Raw genomic sequence first — 17415 nt, 5'->3', positions numbered from 1 at the left:
GAAACTTGTCCGTGAACTACTCTTTGCAGATGATGCCGCTTTAGTTGCCCATTCAGAGCCAGCTCTTCAGCGCTTGACGTCCTGCTTTGCGGAAACTGCCAAAATGTTTGGCCTGGAAGTCAGCCTGAAGAAAACTGAGGTCCTCCATCAGCCAGCTCCCCACCATGACTACCAGCCCCCCCACATCTCCATCGGGCACACAAAACTCAAAACGGTCAACCAGTTTACCTATCTCGGCTGCACCATTTCATCAGATGCAAGGATCGACAATGAGATAGACAACAGACTCGCCAAGGCAAATAGCGCCTTTGGAAGACTACACAAAAGAGTCTGGAAAAACAACCAACTGAAAAACCTCACAAAGATAAGCGTATACAGAGCCGTTGTCATACCCACACTCCTGTTCGGCTCCGAATCATGGGTCCTCTACCGGCACCACCTACGGCTCCTAGAACGCTTCCACCAGCGTTGTCTCCGCTCCATCCTCAACATCCATTGGAGCGCTCACACCCCTAACGTCGAGGTACTTGAGATGGCAGAGGTCGACAGCATCGAGTCCACGCTACTGAAGATTCAGCTGCGCTGGATGGGTCACGTCTCCAGAATGGAGGACCATCGCCTTCCCAAGATCGTATTATATGGCGAGCTCTCCACTGGCCACCGTGACAGAGGTGCACCAAAGAAAAGGTACAAGGACTGCCTAAAGAAATCTCTTGGTGCCTGCCACATTGACCACCGCCAGTGGGCTGATAACGCCTCAAACCGTGCATCTTGGCGCCTCACAGTTTGGCGGGCAGCAGCCTCCTTTGAAGAAGACCGCAGAGCCCACCTCACTGACAAAAGGCAAAGGAGGAAAAACCCAACACCCAACCCCAACCAACCAATTTTCCCTTGCAACCGCTGCAATCGTGTGTGCCTGTCCCGCATCGGACTGGTCAGCCACAAACGAGCCTGCAGCTGACGTGGACTTTTTACCCCCTCCATAAATCTTCGTCCGCGAAGCCAAGCCAAAGAAAGAAAGATATACACTGAGTTCTGTTTTTACAAGAGAGGATACAAATAACCTCCCAAGGATGTTGGGAAACATAGAGACTATGTGTCTCTATTGCACTGATCATAAACTACTTCAACACCACCAAAAAGCACTATTGCAATGTCATTTTATTCTCCACCTTTTGTATTCATTATCTCCTTTTAACTTAATTTAGTTATGACTGAAAGAAATCAGTATCTCTAAGGACATGGTCTTGGGGTAATTGATGGGATTGAAGGCAGATAAATCCCAAGGGCCTGATAATCTACATCCTAGGGTACTTAAGGAAGTGGCCATTCAGATAGCAGATGCTTTAAGAATTATTTTCCAGAATTCGATAGACTCAGGATCAGTACCCATGGATTGGAGGGTAGCTAATGTTACCCCACTATTTAAAAAGGGGGGTAGAGAAAAAGCGGGGAATTATAGGCCGGAGAGCCTTACATCAGTAGTGGGAAAAATGATGGAATCCATTATTAAGGATGTAATAGCGGAGCATATGACTAGCAGAGAAGGGATCGGACGGAGTCAACATGGATTTACAAAAGGTAAATCGTGCTTGACAAATCTATTGGAATTTTTTGAGATGGTGACAGGTAAAATAGATGGGGGAGAGCCAGTGGATGTGGTGTACCTGGACTTATAAAAGGCCTTCGATAAGGTCCCACATAAACGACTGGCTTCCAAAATCAAGGCTCATGGGATTGGGGGCAAAGTATTGATGTGGATTGAGAACTGGCTGGCAGGTAGAAGACAGAGAGTTGGGATAAATGGCTCATTTTCTGAGTGGCAGGCGGTGACCAGTGGGGTGCCACAGGGATCTGTACTGGGACCACAGCTGTTCACAATTTACATTAATGATCTGGATGAGGGGATTGGATGTAATATCTCCAAATTTGCAGATGTCACTAAGCTAGGAGGGGTTGTGTGCACGGAAGAGGGGGTCAGGAAGCTCCAGTGTGATTTGGATAAATTGAGGGACTGGGCAGATCCATGGCAAATGCACTACAATGTGGATAAATGTGAGGTTATCCACTTTGGTAATACAAACCGGAGGGCAGATTACTATTTGAATGGCAATAGATTAAGAGATGGGGAAGTGCAGAGAGACCTAGGGGTACTTGTACACCAGTCTCTGAAGGCGAGCATGCAGGTACAGCAGGCGGTTAAAAAGGCAAATGGTATGTTGATCTTCATAACAAGAGGGTTTGAGTATAGGAACAAGGATACCTTCCTGCAGCTGTACAGGGCCTTGGTGAGACCACACCTGGAGTATTGTGTGCAGTTTTGGTCACCTTATCTAAGGAAGGATGTTCTTGCAATGGAGGGAGTGCAGAGGCGATTCACCAGGATGATACCTGGAATGGCAGGAATGACTTATGAGGAAAGATTGCGCAATTTGGGATTGTACTCCCTGGAGTTTGGAAGATTGAGGGGGATCTCATAGAGACATATAAAATTCTGGCAGGACTGGACAGAATGGATGCGGAAGGGATGTTTCCAATGAAGGGAAAATCCAGAACCCGGGGCCATGGTTTGAGGATAATAGGCAAACCATTTAGGACCGAGATGAGGAGGAATTTCTATACCCAGAGGGTGGTGAATCTGTCGAATTCATTGCCACAGAGGGCAGTAGAGGCAGGTTCATTAAATATATTTAAGAGGGAATTAGATCTATTTCTTCAGTACAAGGGTATTAAAGGTTACGGAGAGAAGGCGGGGACGGGGTACTGAACTTTAAGATCAGCCATGATCTCGTTGAATGGCGGAGCAGGCTCGAAGGGTCGAATGACCTACTCCTGCTCCTAACTTCTATGTTTCTATGAGTTAAACCTTATCCATCCTCCAGAAGGCTACATCGGAAGAGCTCCTGATGTGTCTGCTGGAAAACAAAAGCATTCTTTCAATGCATCTTTTGAAGAAACAGAAACCTACCCAGAGCTCATTCCAAGAATATCTAGGAGATGTCCACTTGTACTGGCAGTAGGCCTCTTGATAGTCTGGGTGCACGACTAATGCCGCACAATTGCTGTTGACTGAACATACCCTTCAACTGTATAAATTCACCCATCATCCCTGTACAAATAGAGTGATGGGCTCCTCAACCCAGAGGTTGGCTAGTTCACTGTGGAATAGGTCCTGGAGCTCAGAGCTCCAGAGATATTAATGGATATCAGGTGACTCTTCTCTTCAAATTATAACATTTTAAAAGAAAGTGGAGGCAGCCAGGATGAAGAGGTGACCAATGTCGCTCACCGCTTGGTAACCTCTCCCAAGGTGCCTGGTAAGAGTCTTTATTATTATATTATTAAGTAGATGTAACGTCGAAGTACTCGAGATGGCAGAGGTCGACAGCATCGAGTCCACGCTGCTGAAGATCCAGCTGCGCTGGATGGGTCACGTCTCCAGAATGGAGGACCATCGCCTTCCCAAGATCGTGTTATATGGCGAGCTCTCCACTGGCCACCGTGACAGAGGTGCACCAAAGAAAAGGTACAAGGACTGCCTAAAGAAATCTCTTGGTGCTTGCCACATTGACCACCGCCAGTGGGCTGATAATGCCTCAAACCGTGCATCTTGGCGCCTCACAGTTTGGTGGGCAGCAACCTCCTTTGAAGAAGACCGCAGAGCCCACCTCACTGACAAAAGGCAAAGGAGGAAAAACCCAACACCCAACCCCAACCAACCAATTTTCCCCTGCAACCGCTGCAACCGTGTCTGCCTGTCCCGCATCGGACTTGTCAGCCACAAACGAGCCTGCAGCTGACGTGGACTTTTTACCCCCTCCATAAATCTTCGTCCGCGAAGCCAAGCCAAAGAAGAAGTAGATGAGTAAAGCTTTATCTGTAAACTTGGGGAGGGAGGTGTTAATTATGATGTGGTAAAGTTAGAGCAACATTGTTATAACTCCAGCAACCATGGTTCGAATTATATTTAAATTTGCAATAAGGGAATTACCTGATTAAAGTGAACTTTACATAACTAAGGACTACAATATTGATATTTTTAAAAATTACTCTACATTTGCACAGCCTTTTGTCTTTTAAACTCTTTATTATTTAATGCAGGTGTATTAGTTAGGCAACTTGTCTCAGTCAATCATAAAATTCGCATATCTGGTATCCGCAATCCCTGTAGGTGCTGGGGATGAGACTTTGGTCAACTTCGGTTCCATCTGCAAATGTTTTAATGCTACCTTGGTTGTTAGCCTTCGATAATTTGAATCAATAAATTTGAACACATTCTGCATTTGGTTCCAGCTTGGTCACCAGGATCTGTATTGATAATTACTTTTTGTTTTTGTCCTCCATAAAAATAACTGGAGTGCCATGAACAGAGTTATTTGCAAAACATTTACGTGTGCCTTTTAACCTCTCTATATTTAATTTACACTTTGTCTTAATTTAGTTCTCCAAAAATATTAGTGGAAGAGGAAAAAAAGTTTGGTTCCTTGATACAGTAAAACCCCTGGTATCCAAGCACCTACGGTGATTGATAGATGCTGGGTAAGTGAGATTCCCAGTTGCTTGAGACTGCGTGTTGCATGAACGAAGAACTAACTGCGAGGTGCATCTATTTTAAACTTCCATATTGTTTACTCATGTGTTTTCTGCATTATTTCTGTCGGTCGCTTGAGGCTGCCAGTTACTTGAATTCCAGATAACAGGGATTTAACTGTATTTATCTGATTCTTGACATTTGATGTTCCCTGCTGTCACTGTGACTTCCTATATTTTAAAATTATACTTACTTTTATAACTTCCGCTAACACCAGTTCCTCAATAACCTCCCTATTCAAATTTGTACACTCACTGTCTTTCTTTAAATGATTACTGTTTATCCTGATCATTATATTTAGCTCGTACTAAAGTTTATTACCTCTGGTGACAGCAATTTGCTTGATGTTATATCTTCCATCCTTAAACCTTCTAACCTCACAGCCTAAGGTATCTGTTACTTCACCAGGATTTTCATTAATATCACAGTAATGTTTGAATTTCGTTCATAAACTTTAATAGAAATCTTATTGTCCATCCAAAGGGAATTGTTTCCTTTAATACTTTCACAAGGAACAACTGAAAAATGTTCTCCTACTGCATAGTGACGACTTTCATGCTGTCCTGGGCCTATTGAGTCACAACCAATCACAAAGTGTTTTGCCTTCCGATTTAACACGATGAATGGCTAAATAAAGCATGATAAGCAAAACGATTGACCTTGTGTGATTATTTCTTGTGAAAAGATCTATCCGTCATAACTTTTTCATTGCAGGAGATTCATGTCCATTGATCTATAGGTAGTCGGGTAGTAGAGGCTTATTGCATAGATGAATTCCAGTGGGTGCTGTGAATCAGTATCTATTCCTTCCAATAACTCACCTTAGACTTTTCAATCTTAATATTAAAAGCATCGATACCATCACTTCATAATACAGTAAATTAGAAAATATTTCAGAATTTTTATCAACATTGTGCTAAACATATCCATCCGAGATTTCACCTGATGGGTCATAAATGATCAGTTTCAGTTCCCTGGGATTACCGACTTTATAAAAGGTTACAAAGATGAGTAACTAAGGCAACAGCTGCTACCCTAGTTGGGACACTAACCTTTCCACTGTGAACACATTCATTGAAATTAATACTTGTGAGAACTAGAGTTGGGATGTTAGCTATGTGGGACTCATTCCAGCAGATCACTGGAGACCCCAAATCAACCTCTCCATTATACTTCCTTTTTGCTTTGCCTCACATTAATAAGCAGTGGATCTTTGCAGATCACTCAGCTGTTTGACTGGGCATTCCAGTCAGCCAACATGCAGGGTTGTTTGCAGTGGAGACTGCTTCGGATGTGGCTCATCACAGAAGGGAAATCGAGATCATCATGGTTAATGTAACCTCTAGCCTTTCCTTGTGATATTTAAAAGGGACCAACAGGGCCTACTGGTCAGCTGCCAGTTGACTTGTTGTTGTTACAATTCAAATGGTTTTAGTTTCATGTTAAAAGCTCTGCAGAGACTTTATGGCAGGTGTTGAGGAACATTTTGCTGACTTTGGGCCTTCCATGCAAGCTCAGAGACATGGGCGCATTGCTAGGTATTCCTCCAAAAATAGAGCAAATCTCTGGCCCAAAACGTCTGTGAAGAGAAAAGTATGATATTTGATCAAGACATAGAGTCCTTGAGTTAAGCAGTACTGAAAGAGACCCTTCAGCTCAATTTCTAGGGTGGCCTTTCCAAAAGGAGGACATGATCGTAGGCTTATTGTACACCGTGAAACTCCATCATAACGTGATCATTGGGGTCCATAAAATCTCATTGCGAAAAAATCGGGGTCACATGGCATGTCCCTGCTCCCACTGGGTGCCAGAGGTCTGGGGGCTTGACGCCCCCATTCCTGCCGGGAGCCTGACGCCCCTGCCGGAGGCCCAACACCCAAGTCCAATGACTCAGCGCGTTATATCCAAATTCACGTTAAATCAGGTCGTGCTAAATCAGGGTTTCAATGTGTATAGTGTGCTTCAAATAAAATTTTATAATATTTAAATGGCATTGAAAAACAAATGCAATATACACATATACACACTTATATCCTGTGAAGGTATCCTGTACTATCAAACACTTATAAAGCCCTTGATGAAAAATATAAAATAAATCTGTTGTCAGTTGGCCAATAGTCAAGTTTATTGTCATCTGATTGCACAAGTACAACCTGATGAAACAGTGTTCTCCAGCCCTCGGTGCAAAACATGCAGACACACAATTAGACATCACACATATACAGAGAAAGAACATATATGCAGGACGCATACAATTAAATAAAGGAAAAAAACAATTGCTCTGGAGAACTATGTACTTCTATCCCTGTGTCTCTCTCTGTTCAGGTCCAACATGATCTGGCAGGGATAACAGTTAGTTAACAATTAAGACATGTCTACTTCAAGAGATAATGCTGATTTTTGACCTTCCAAACAAGCAATATAGACCAGATACAATGGGCTGAGTGGCCTACTTCTGCTCCTATATCTTGTACAGTAGTCTTAACCACATGTATTAGAATCTGCTGAAATTTCATAATCAAATATTATTACAACTTGGTGTAGTTTAGTAATTTATAAGATGGGAAGAAAGGACCAGTGACAGAAGTTTGTCATAGTAGATCTTTTGGATCTTAATGAAATCTGATGTTAGAAGTGATTCAAATTAAGGCCAGTAATTCACTATGAATGTTTACGTCATGGCAATTATTGAAGATGATATGTCATTTTCAAATGAGGTTCTATTGAGGTCAAATTGGGAAGTAGATTATGGTGCAAATGACTGACCTGGAATTAGGTTCCCATTTGTGTTTAAAAATTCACGAAATGGCTATTTTACTTATCCAGAAAGAAGGACAAAAAATGCAATTGATGCTCATCGTACCAAATAGCAATTTTGGTTACAAATATATTGCAAAATTGATAGGTTGGAAGAATTCTGAGATGTTTGGTGAATTGAAAATGTTGTAGGGAATTGTAAAAAGAACCTTCAATAACATTGATAATTTTCAGATATAGCAACAATTTAACAAAACAGAGGCATGATTTATTTCAGTAATATTGTTTTGTGACGAAGAGAAGAAGCTGCTGGGGTCAAACCGGCTTCTGCGCACATTTCATTAATTTACTTCAGATCAGAAGCAGAGTCATTATTTCCAGTGACTTAAGGCCTTCAGGGCAGATGTGAAATGGAAAGAGCATGCTGCCTGTTCCAAAATGATGCTTACTGAATCTGAAAGGTCATGTCATGTTTTCTGGCAATTGACTCGATGGATTTGGATTCTACAACATAAGGTCAGGCAGCTCCACTCAGCACATGTTTACTGGGAAATGTGCCTCCCAGTTATTTCACAATGACCTTATTACCCTGCTAGACTGATGAGGTTTGCACGAACCGCTTATACCTTCTATTCTGCTAAGGACACATCTTGCTTTCAAAAGGGCATTACAGCTTCCAAAGGGTCATAAAACCCATTAGTTAATCTTTAATATGGCTTCATAGTTGGTGATCGCTCCTAGCGCTGATTCCCCAAGTATGAATATTGGGTCTATTTTGTTTATGAAGCACACGTTATTTACTTTATAAGTATTATATCATCTTAACACCATAGAAGATGAGAGCCATAGAACATTACAGCACAGAAACAGGCCTTTCAGCCCATCTGGATTGTAACAGATTAATTTTTTTTTCATTGCTCTCCTAACACTAATAGCCCACTTGACCCCCTCCCACTTTGCCATTATCCCATGTGGCAGAGGATTAGCAAGATTTTTGACTTCAGATCACTGTCCATCCTGTGATGCTGACGTCGATGTCTTGGCATTTCCATGGCCTGAAATCCCCACCCAGTGACAGATCTCGGTTCCGCTATTGCAGAGTCTCCTCCCCATTCTCCCATCTCCCTGTCTTCATAAATATGAACTTGTCCAAATTTTGTCTGCCCATATCTTAATTCAAGCTGTGACCCTTTCTTACAAATACATATTAGCTCCTAGTCTGACAACAATCTGATTTAAAAATTCTCTTGTTTGTTTTCAAAAAAAATCTCTTCTTTGTTTTTCTCTGCTGCCTCTCTCATTACTCCTAAAGCAGTCTCGTTGACTACCCTCCTCAAACAACTCTTTACTCCTCCAATTTAACTCCTTGTATGTGAGTGCTTTTAATGGGCCCACTTTTTGTTGTCATGCCTCAGCTGCCTCAGGGCAGGGGTCTGGAATTTCCTCCTTCAATCTCTGGGCCTCTATCTTTTTCTGTATGCTTCTATTTAATTTTTTTAAAAATTAAGACTGACAGCACGTTAACAGACCCTTTCGGCTCATGAGCCCAATTACACCCAATTGATCTACAATCTCCAAATGGTGGGAAGAAACCGGAACCCCCAGAGAAAACCCAAGTAGACATGGGGAGAACGTACTACAAACTCCTTACAGACAGCACAGGATACAAACCTGGGTCGCTGGCACTGTAACAGGATTGCGCAAACTGTGCTGCCCTTAAAAGCTAACTTTTTAAACAAGGGTTTGATTACTTTACTGATACTTCTCTCTGTGGGCTACCATCATTTCCTTTGGTTGGCATTGTTGGGACGGATTGTTGCATGTAAGTATATGCAAAATAAAATTCAAATGTCAGTCAATTTTGCCCACATTAATCCGAAGCATGGTACTTACTGCTATGATACCAACTTTATTCATTTCAATGGGAATGGATATTAGGCAGGCTTCAACTGGTGGTCAAAACTCTGATACATGTTCAGTGTGAAAGACTCATAAAGACATTTATTGCTCCGTTAAATGCAGAAAGATGAGGAATTATTGGAGAGGTGATTTTTTTTTTTACACAGATGGCTCAATTTACTTGATTTAAATAAATTAAAAAATGCCAGGTAGAATCCAAATCAAGTACCAGATTTAAAAAAAATATTTTTATTGATTTTAATAGGAAAAACAAACCTTTATAAATGATTTCTAACTGATTATATAATTCAATTCAATTCATAGTATATACATAACATATATAACGTAGTTCAGAATAAAAGTCCTAATTGTCAAGAAACATATTATGCTCAAAGCACCGGATTCTGATGTTAAACAGGAAATAATAAGATAAAATGAAGAATCCCATACAGGGACTTTAAATCTTCAACCTATTCTAGAATATGATCATCATTAATTGTCTACTACAGATTGGTTTTCTCTAGAAATTAAAAAAATAGTAAAAAGACCCCACCCCCAACTAATCCTACACCTCCCACTAAACAAGGTTAACCTGCACCTCGTAAGTAGATATAAATCGAGTCGTGATGCTCAGACATCAGACAGGGAATCCTCAGAGAATTCATGCAACTAAATCTTCAAATTGTGATACTAATCCATCCATGGGCCCCACGTCTTGTTGACTTCAACCTTGACATCTTTAATGCGACATCTAATTCTCTCCAAACAAACACCAGTTTAAATAACACATATAATTACTTGGCAGAAGGTAGGAGACTGATATAAACATTCCAGCAGCCAATTTAGAAGACAAGAATTCCTTAGTTATAATCCATTTGATTTTGACTAATTTTTCAACAGCTTTGCAGAAAGCAATGAATTCAGATCAATCGGGGCCACTTACAACTCTGATAGGAAACAACAAATATGACAAAATATTTAATGTGAGCATATTAATCTGCTATTTCTATTCAAGCAGGCAGCTAAATGTGACTGGGATTTTGTTTTCAAACATTTATTTTGACCAGCAAATAATAAAAAAGGCTCTTATTGTTCCCATGCATGTTTCTAATTAGCTATATATCTGCTTAGCACAGTATTATTTGTTGTTCCATTAGCTATGATATTGAGGCAATTCAGTAGATGTGAGTTAGTTACATCATTATAGAATGGAATTGAGGAGTCAGCATTAACCTTGCAGTGAATAGTTTAATGCCTGCCCCTAATGAAAGAACCTGTGAGGAGAATAACGTTGATTTTCTCCAAGTTCTCCATGTGCACTTTCCACATAATAAGGTGCATCAATGAGAATATCTTATGTCCATTCTCCCTGTTGAACCTCTGTGCTGGATATCCATTAATAAAAGGAATTATACCCTCTCAACAAATAATTTGTTAACCATATTCTTTTAGCTATTTTTTTGTATAATATTATTCCAAAAGAATTTTTTAAAAATTGTATCATCAGTTTATTACGTGCATAATTAAAGTTTATCTCAATTATTTACTCAGATGAAGATGTAGAGGAGCTATTTGCTGTTGTGCGAAGAACAAAACCTCAATAGGGCGGCCGGTTAGTGTGATGGTTAGTGCAAGGCAGTTACGGCACCAGCGATCCGGGTTTGAATCTGGCCCTGCCTGTAAGTCTCCATATCTACCTAGGTTTTCTTCGGCTTCTCTGGGTTCCTCCCACCCTTCAGGATATCTGGGGGTTGTAGATCAATTGGGTGTAATTGGGCAGCATGGGCTCGTGGGCCGGAAGGGAGTCAGGGGAACGGGAGTACGGGAGTGATGCTGAGTGTTGTATCATTCCTCAGATTAACAACTGTGTGTGTCTTCAGGTGCCTATACGGATGATAGGCCAATTCAATAGAGTGAATTCACTGGATTTAAGCCCAGAGGACTTCAAACCTTCTGCCAATGGCTTCTCACAGGACTTAGCTGTCTAGAAACAAGGCCTACCTTTCTGCCAAGAGGCTGATGATCATGTACGTATCTCAGACCATGTCTCAAATGCAGTTTATAATTGTTAAAATATGACTGAGGGAAAATACAAATGTCACAGCACATCAGCCAGTTTTATTTTGCATTTGACAGCACAGTTAGCATGGCAGTTAGCTCAAGGCTATTACCATGGCAGCGACCCTGGTTCAAATCCAGCGCTGTCTGGAAGGAGTTTGTATGTTCTTTCCGTGTCTACCTGGGTTTCATCCAAGTGCTCTGGTTTCCTTCAAAATATATCGGGGTTATAGGCTGGTTGTGGTTTTTGGGCGGCACGGGCTCGTGGGCTAGAAGGGCCTGTTACCCTGCTGGATGTCTAAATTAAAATTAAAACTAAAAAAATGTTCCTAAATCCTACATCACAGTCCATGTTTTACATTGAATGCATAAAGCTATTAGTGGAACTAGAGAAGATCTTTGCAAATCTGGGACCCTCGAGGGACTTCCACACTCTGAAAGTTTGAACATTTGGTCTATCAGGAGAATTTTAGTAATTGCAGATGACATAATGCAATAACTTGATCAGATATCACTGAAAGTTTCTCAATGAGTTTCTCAATGAGTCCATGGCTGTACATGTCTTGGATTTGCTCGAGTTCCCCAGTTCTATTACCGACTCCTCCATCAAATCCCTACTTTTGTGGCTATTCTGCAGAATAACTCCATGAAGCACACATTAGATTCAGATTCAACTTTATTGCCATTGTCCTAAGTACAGAAACAAAGCCAATGAGATGGAGCTAGCATCTAAACAGAAGTACAAAGAAGAGCACTATTTACAAGTAACTGCAAATAAAAGCAAGCGCTCTCGCAAACAAACAAGTATAAAAGTACTGACAGGACAATATGGGTGCAATACCGCTCAGCGCTATGATTTAAGGATCAGTGGGATCGCAGCCTCTGGAAGAAGCTCTTCCTGAGCCTGGTGGTTTGGGAGTGGAGGCTCCTGTAGCACCTATCGGATGGAAGTAGAGTACAAAGTCCATAGTTAGGGTGGGATGCATCCTTGATAATGCTTTTTGCCCTGCCCAGACAGCTTTTCTGATAGATGTTTTCAATGGTGGACAATTGGGTGCCGATAATCCACTGGGCAGTTTTCACCACCCTCTGGAGGGCTTTATGGTCCGATACAGGACAGTTGCTGTACCATACTGAGATGCCATAGGTGAGTATGCTCTCAATGGTACAGCTGTAAAAATCCATCAGTATCTAGAGGCAGAGGTGAGCTTTCTTGATGCTCTGTAGGAAATAAAGGTGCTGTTGCGCCTTTTTGATCAGGATGGAGGAGTTCAAATAATTAGCCCAATAATTCAGTCCCAAACTTTGCAGTGCAGCAGATCAAACCCTTAACTTTTCCACATCACTGGGCTGCTCACTTTCAATTAGAAAGTGAACGTAAACCTCATTATATGAATGATACATTTCACCTATGGTCTTTCCAACAGGGAGTTCTAGCTAAAAAAAAGTTTTAAGGGTCTGTTTATGATTGTGAATGATTCAAAATAAATATGTGGTCAGAGGATTATTGAAAACTGCATCAGTCATACCAAATCCTTGCACACTCAGCAAGTGACCCACTGTAAATGATATCCACAATTTTAAATTAGGCAGATAGAATCCCTTACCACTAATACAGTGGTGTGAGTCTTGGTAAAAAGCAGGAGTTCAATTTAGGTTCGGAGGGAATATAAAGTGATGTCGATTAGTTTACACCTATGACAATTATTTTGGACTGAGCTGCCCTGGCAAATGGAACATTAGGGATGTCACTTTTACAGGAATGAAAAGTAAATAGAATAACCTGGCAAGTTACTGCTCTCATTTTGAATGAGCCACTGGCAAAAGTTGTTCTCAGAAGGAAGGATGATGGACTGTGGAGTTCCGAAGTGTCAGACCTCAGATCTCTGCTTTTAAAAAAATCATAAATAAGACCATTGGAATGGGAGGAATCTATTCAGTCTTCAAACTTCCATATGATAGTGTCATGGCTTTCCTCAGATCCATTTTCCTGCCCTTTTCCCCTCATCCCAACTGACTGGAAATCCATTTCAGCATTGATAACATGGACTCTTCCCTGACAGACATCGGTGGCAATGATTTCTAAAGACTGACAATATTTAGAAAGAAGTTCTTTACCATTCTTTTTTAATTTGTGATCACGTCCTCTGCTTCAGGATTCTTCCATGCCAGGAAACATTCTCTCAACATTTACCCTGTTTAGACCCCCTCCCACAGAAACTTAGATGTTTCAATAAGATTATCTCTCATTCAATTGTAGTCCTATAAGTGAAGTCATAGCCTTTCCTTATACAGGTTGTCAGGTTGTTCCTCTTTAATCTGGTGATGTTGGGACCCGGCCATTGCCGGACCACAGAAAATACCAGAAAATAGAAAAGGCACAGAAAATAGTTATCAAAGGTGTGGTAGGTGCCTTGGTCAGACCTATTTTCTGAGCTAAAAGGATCAAATATATCACAAAATAAATCCTGGTTAGTGCCCTGCCTTTACAGTGCCAGTGATCGGGTCCGGAATTTAACTCCTGCACTGTTTGTAAGGAGTTTGTACTAACGGTGGCAGATTCAAAATGTGCCAGATCCATGGGATTGCCAGATCACAGAGAGTCAGATAATAGAGGTTCAACCTAAAGGACAATGATTCCGTTCTCAGCATCATCCAAGAGAATCTTCTTTGAACCACCTCTGCCAAAGTGTTCAAGGGATCAAAATTGTTCATGATTCTCCAAATGTACAGTTACAGTAAGACTTTTATGCTTCATATCCCTTTTATAACATTCCATTAACCTTCTCTGTTACCTGCTACACTTCAACGTCAACTTTCTGTGTTTGATGCACAAGGAGCTGATTGTCCCTTTGTGATGCAGCCTTATGCAGTTTTTAGATAAAATTCTGTTATTTTGTTCTTCCTTCCAAAATGAACGACTTCATATTTTCTGCTAATTTTTCATCCTAACACCTAACTGTTAGTCCCATCACTGATCCCTATGGAATCCACAGGTCAAAGGTTTCTATCTGGAAAATGACACCCCTTTTTACAACCTGCCTCCATCCATGTCAAGATACAATCTCCAACATAAGAAATAATGGGCTCTCCTCTTTGTCAAACTCCATCTGGATGTCAAAATAAAATATATAAAGTCACTTCTATCCACTCTGGACAAGACTTCAAGGAAAACCTATATGATAGCATACGGGCTCTGATTGGATCATAATTGTCTAAATGTACTGCTATTACTTACTTAGAAAGTGATTCTAACATTTTTTTCACCAATTGATGTTCAGAGTTCAAAGTTCAGATTGATTGTCAGAATACATACATGACATCACATACAACCCTGAGATTCTTTCAACTGTGGGCGATGCAGTATTTCTACCTAATGGTTGTGCAAAAGACTGTACTCAAAAAAATGAAATGCAAAGAATACAAAAGAATGAAATACAAAAAATAATGAATACAAAAGAATGAATACAAAAGAATGAATACAAAAGAATGAAATACAAAAGAATGAAATGTAAGCAAACTGTGCAATAGAGAAGAAAATATTCAGTAATAAATAATGTGCAAAATAGGAGTCCTTAAATATGTCTCTGATTGAGGTTGTGTTTAGAAAGCCATTCTCAACCTTTTATTTTTGGCTATGATCCTTAGGACTGCTCATATTTTATGGGCCCTCTTATTTCTCGAGCAATCAAGTTTTGGTTTCTTCCGTATTTCTCTCCTACTGACTACATAAAAATGTGTATATTACGTGAGGTGAAAAGAAGACAAGGCTTTTACTTACATGTGCATGGGCCCTCAGGTAGGCTCTGTAGAGCACCCTTTGAGAATTACTTGTTTAGGAGTCTGATAGTCGAAGGGTAGCAATCTGGTGGTACCTATGCCTCTTTCCTGATGGTAGGAATGAGAGCAGAGTGTGTGCTAGGTGGTGTGGATCCTTGATGATTGCTGCTGCTCTCTGACCAATTTAAGTACACAGTGGGAGTGTTGAGTCTCAGGTCTTGGAGTGAGTGATTGCTTCTGCTCTCCGACATAAGCGCTCCATGTAGTTTTTCTCAATTGTGTGGAGACCTTCGCCTGCGATGTACTGGGGTTGAGTCCGCTACCTTTTGTAGGACTTTTGGCTCAAAGGTATTGGTGTCTCCATACTAGACCGTGATGTAGCCAGTCGGCACACTTTCCGCTACATATCTGCTAGTTTGCCAAGCCTTTCGATGTCATGCCAAACCTCTATAAGCACCACAGGAAGTAGAGGTGCTTTCTTCATTATGATATTAGTGTGTTGGGTCAAGGAAAGGCCCCCAATATTAACTGATCCATATTTACCTACTTTTTCATCCCTCTCTTTTTAAGCAGGGTTGTCAAAATGATATTTCTTCAGAACTTAATAATCTAAGACAAAGTGCAAAGCACAGAAAATTTTGAGTTTTATAAACAGATGTAATGGGTACAAAGCCACGCAAATTTTGGGCTTTATAAACAGATGTAATGAGTACAAAGCCACGCAAAGTTTCATGTATCTCATTGTCACAAAATGACAGAAATTTTTTTTGTCTTGGAATTAAATGTAAAATACACTGTAGTTGTTTTACCAGCATTTTCATTAATTTGTTTGATGTGGGATTCTGTCTTCGTCTTTTGCTTTCTCATGGGGAGCTATCTGTGTGAGAACATGAGTTTGTGTGAGCATTGAGACCCAAATCAGTCATGCCTTGGTAAATAGTCTCCCTTTGATCTTCCCATCAGGAAAGAATTGAGCTAGTGTTAAGATAATGCTGCGCCAGACTTAACTATATTCACATAAAGTGAAGGGATGAAACCTACGTAAAATCTACATATTTAAGTTCACATCCACCTCCTCATGAAGTTTCCATGGAGTGTTGCTTAAAATAGAACTGCTATACAATGGGTCTGTATATGACCACAGGTCCTTATTTCCTTTCCAACCCCCCCCACCCCCCAACAATGACTTCACCTACCAGCCGTGGGTACCTCCAATCAGTACTCTACAAGCAACTAGTTAAAACATATGGGTGCCACGTTGGTGTGCTGTACAGCCTTCTCCCTGATTAACTATGCACAAACCTGCAGAGGGCGCCACCGTTATCGTAGCGGTTAGTGCAACAATGCTACAGCCCCGGGTTCGAATCTGGTGCCGTGCATTCTCCCCGTGTCTGTGTCAGTTTCCTCTCACCTTGCAGGTTATTTGGGCAGAATGGGCTCTTGGGCCAGAAGGTCCTGCTCCCAAGCTATATGTCTAAATTTAAAAAAAATTGAACTGAGTATGGGAAAAGTTGGCCCAAGGCAGCAGCTTTATTTGGTCTCACATTAGGTGCAAAATTATTAATTTCAAAATTGTTATTCAGCATATTTCTAGTTCCCTTCCCTCAATTGAACTGTGGCATCCTTAATTAAAAGCATAATTAAATGAATGATTAAACCAATTGACAAAATCGTGTATAGTTTTCAGTAACATGTAATCTATACAAATGATACCAAAAATTATATTTGTACACTACTCCTGGGCTGGTACCACTCTTTAATAATGTAAAATAATAGTTCAGGAAAAAGCACTTCCTCCCATCATGTCTGTCCTGAATGTAATGCCCATATTTTAATAAAACAAAATTTCTGGGTTACCAAATTTGAATTTGATTTACTGCTATAGTTTACCTTTGGTTCAGCACACAGAATATTGGATATTTTTTTTTCTTTCAGTTTCCTCTGTGTCTTTCCTGCTCCCTGAAACCTCAGATGTCAAGATAGTTGAACATTTTAGGGCAACCTTTCAAGTTGTGAGCTTCTGAATAAATAAAAATTCTCTCTGAACCCAGGCTGTTTGACCAGTGATGCTTTGAATTACTTCTTGTTTTTCATTAGCTTTGATTTGAAGGAAGAAGCGACAGAGGGAAAATGAGATCAAAATACTATTTATTGCGTTTTCCCACAATTACAAAAAAAAAAGGATTAGATTGCAGAAATGGCGTTTACCATAAGTGAAGCAATTTATACTTCGGACTGCACAGTTTCAGTTACATAGAACTTAGGTGATTTTTCCGTTCTGAAGTGTCTCCCTACCTTCTGGGAGTGGTCGTTCACACAGGAATATCTGT

General features: G+C 40.7%; 1 long non-coding RNA gene across 1 annotated transcript; it reads left to right on the top strand.

The window, feature by feature from the left end:
* The first annotated feature begins 4452 nt into the window (after positions 1–4452).
* On the top strand, positions 4453–17081 carry LOC138749276 (uncharacterized). The gene is made up of 4 exons (XR_011348532.1): positions 4453–4539; positions 10799–10926; positions 11128–11274; positions 17021–17081. It is a non-coding gene; the product is annotated as an uncharacterized lncRNA (long non-coding RNA).
* The last annotated feature ends 334 nt before the right edge of the window (positions 17082–17415 follow it).

The sequence above is a fragment of the Narcine bancroftii genome, chromosome 14 (genome assembly GCF_036971445.1).
Source record: "Narcine bancroftii isolate sNarBan1 chromosome 14, sNarBan1.hap1, whole genome shotgun sequence".
In the NCBI taxonomy this organism is placed as follows: domain Eukaryota; kingdom Metazoa; phylum Chordata; class Chondrichthyes; order Torpediniformes; family Narcinidae; genus Narcine; species Narcine bancroftii.
Note: the sequence above shows the minus strand (reverse complement) of the source record. Positions and strands in the feature narration are given on the sequence as shown.